This window comes from Mustela putorius, unplaced genomic scaffold, assembly GCF_011764305.1.
Source record: "Mustela putorius furo isolate JIRA1106 unplaced genomic scaffold, ASM1176430v1.1 tig00000179_pilon_pilon_pilon, whole genome shotgun sequence".
Lineage (NCBI taxonomy): Eukaryota > Metazoa > Chordata > Mammalia > Carnivora > Mustelidae > Mustela > Mustela putorius.
In genome coordinates this window covers 9,522,946-9,526,713 of record NW_025421305.1, presented here as the reverse complement: position 1 = coordinate 9,526,713, position 3,768 = coordinate 9,522,946, and positions in this window count along the sequence as shown.

The following is a 3,768-nucleotide window of genomic DNA, read 5'->3' as shown; positions in this document are numbered from 1 at the left end:
GAATGAGGCCATTGTTTGAGTCATGGTATCTGTACGATCAATTATTCAGGAGAAGCTGGTTGGTCTTGGTACTGAAATTTAAGTTTCCCATCTGATATATCAGGTGAGCAGTTTCTCCAACAACATCTCCATAAAAAATAAAACAACTTCACCAGGTTCTTTCTTCTCTGGTTCTCAAAGGGTCACATTAAAGCAAAGTTGGGCAAGAAGGTTGTCATTTTCAGCCCACCTGTCATCTTTGTAAAGTCACTAGATCAGTAACTCTTCTGAGGGTTGTGCCAGAGAGAGATCTTACCCAGCTGGAACGTATATGACATTGTGGTTACAACAGTGGACAATATCAAGTCAACAATGGCCTTACAGATTTGTCTTAAAATTAAGACAAATTTCTTCTCTTATTTTTTCATGGATTTTATCAACTGTTCTTTTATATACATTTAAAAGATTTCTCTGAAAGAGGGCAACATTTTAGGGCAGGTATTTTTAAGGTCACTAAGTGGTCACTAGGTTTTCTTTTTTGTTCCGAGTATTACAAATGGATCAACAGAATGTGGCCACTATGACCCATTATCTGGAACACAGGATGACTTGTGCTGGACCTTTACTATCTGAGACTGTTTCCTGCCTCTTAAAAAAAAGTAAGCTGAGTAAAGGTAGGGTCTGAAAGAGAAGAGGAGATTATCTAAATTAGGACATAGGTTTGTCAATTTTCTTCTCAAAAGAGTATCTCTCAAGAGTATGTTTCCTCATCTTGACTATCCAGGTTTTATTTTTTACATTTAAGAATCAGAATCCTTGGGGCACCTGGGTGGCTTAGTCATTAAGCATCTGTCTTCGGCTCAAATCATGATCCCAGGATCCTGGGATCCAGCCCCACGTTGGGCTCCCTGCTCAGCGCGAAGCCTGCTTCTGCCTCTCCCACTCCCCCTGCTGTGCTCCCTCTCTTGCTGTGTCTCTCTCTGTCAAATAAATAAATAAAATATTAAAAAAAAAAAGAATCAGATTCCTATGTACACTGTGAGAATATCCTTACTGTGCTGTGGCAGTCTGCATTTACTTATAATTATCCTTCAAACTTTTATGACTTGGAGATGCTGGGAATTGAGTTGGTAAAAGGAACAAAGAAGTGAAAAGGATATGTGCAGAGAATGTTGCTAACGGTTGGGCACGTAAATATAACAATTCTACTCACATTAGCTTAGCTTTCCAGTATCTTTCCTCATAAAACTTCTACTTCAATTTATTAAATTCTAAACTTACATCTTAGATTAAAGTAAAAAAATGAATATGTCATATTACAGGTTGTTACTGAGCACTGAAGTAACCATCACACAGGCCAAAGGATAAGATATTGACAGAATTCCAGAAGCATCCACTATGTCCCTATGTCCACTGTGTCCACTATGACATCCACATGTCCCTTTCTGTCACCAGGTCTTCTATCCCATAATAGTCATGACCCCCACTGTGCTGGTAGTCACTTGCATCACTAAATACTAACTTTTAAAACATTCTATAAATGGAATCATATCACATATATATTTTTGTCTGGTTTCTTTCACTCAGTGTTATGTTTTTATGATTCACCCATGGTGGTGTGTGCTATAATTCACTCATTTTCATTGCTGTGTAATATTCTACTGTCTGAATAAACCCCAATTACTTGTCTATTGCGTTATCAATAGAATTGGGTTGTTTCCAATTTGGAGCTTCTCCCTCTACTCCCATTTTTTCCAGTCATCCTTACTTTTCTCCTCTTGTCATATATTTTCCAGAATATAACAGGGTTAGAAACAGGAGACAAGGAGACTTATCTACTAACCACCATTATAAACTTTTTCTGGATAAGATTAACTTCAGCAAACTCATTTGACAGAACTTACCCTTGGATTAAGCGAGGCATACAAAGGTGCCAAGTGAATGGTAAAATGCTAAAAATACTGAGTGTTAGTTGTTCTGTTACCACAGTTATTATACTTCTAGAACCAGTGTAATTAGTTAGCTAACATTAATATGCACACAGTGTCAGACCCTGGGTGCTGATCCTCCCCAAGCTCATCAGAGTAGGAGCAATTATCACCATTTTACAGATGGCAAGACTGAAGCCCAAAGGAACAGATCCTTACATGCCATCACACAGCTGTTAAATGAGAGATCTGGAAGGCTACTCAGATGACCTGACTCCATAACTGTGCTCTAACCTATCGCACTGCGTACTTTAACTAAAGGCAAACATGGGGAGAAAAGGTAGAACTTATAGTTAAGTTCTGTTTTCAAGATCACATGATATGTAGTTCTGATTAAAAAAAAAAATCATCAGGGGAGCCATGATAACCTGTTGTTAGAAGAAGAATTTGTAGGTGGCTCCCCTGCAGCTTGTTAGGACTCTTCATTTGCAGTGGGTCCTGCAGGGGTAGAGAGGCTCTGGTATTGACCCCACGGAGCTCTCACACAGGAGCTGACCTCAAAGTCCACAGCCACAATTCCCCAGTACGTGTGCAGAAGGTCCCCTGGGGCTGGGTCACAGCCCGAGGTTAGACAGTCAGGGTCACAAGGCTGTGTAAACAGCAAAGACAACGTAAACTTGGGCAATTCATTCCATACAAAATCTTCAGTGTCTTTTCCAGGACTGCCTCCTCACCAGCCATCAGGAAATGTCTGGTGAATGATCTAAAACAACAACAACAACCCTCCCCACCGCCCAAAAAAACCCGACCTAGTCTGACTGGCTTTATGAAACTGCATCCTTCTGCTGCTATTGAGAATAATTAGGATGTCATTCTGAACAAAGCTCTGATTCCCATGCTTTCCTCCTCTCTGGAAATGTTTTATGCTTCAGAACCTGCTGTGGGCATGCTCATAAACAGAGCTGCACATGGTCCTGCCTGCCAAAGCATCTGTTTGTGGTGGCCCAGATACTGTTGGGAGTGTGTGACATTGTCTTCCTGCAACCGAAAGCAAGGGCAGACAATTAAAACCCTGATTTATTTATACATCTCCTCTCTTTCCTTCAATTGAATATCTTCTTCAGAAGAATTCTATTAATATGATTTATCACAATAAACAGCATGGTTCCTGCTTTAATTGATTCATCTTTTTCTCCATACACAATTTTTCCTGTAACTCTATTCTGCATCAACTTCTATTGTCTTTTTTTACTCCCCCCATATCTTTGCTGACTTTGACAGAGACTAGATCTTTTATACAGTTTGCATCTTAAATCATTCATTTTCTCATTTTTAAAGTGCTGATTATAATCATCCCTTAAATTTACTGAAATTAGCATGAGTTTTAAACCATTAGTCAAAAAAGAAGAGGCTTTTTAAAAGAAAGCTCCCTGCTGCTCTTTGTGGATGAAACAGTTGACATTTTGTTAAGAGATTTTTATCTGACTTTAATTCTCTAGCTTTAATGTATTCTTCAGTTATAAATGGGATGGTTTGTCCTAAATGGAAGTGTATCTATATAAGCATAGTTATATCCAGTCTTTAAAATGGATCATTTCATTTCACACATGCTATAGAATCTTGAATTTCACCTTTACTCATCTCAATTTCTTTACTAAAAACGACTCTGTTGCTCCAAATTCCTATATCAATGGGTTGGATATATCAAATTGTGGTAGTAATTGTTCATAAGTACATATTTTATAACATGTACTAATGGAGTAATAAAATATATTGCAATAACAATATGCTCTGCGTGATAGAATTTCATCATAAGACTACATTAACACGTTCAGCTGGTTATCAGCTTTTGAAAATGCCT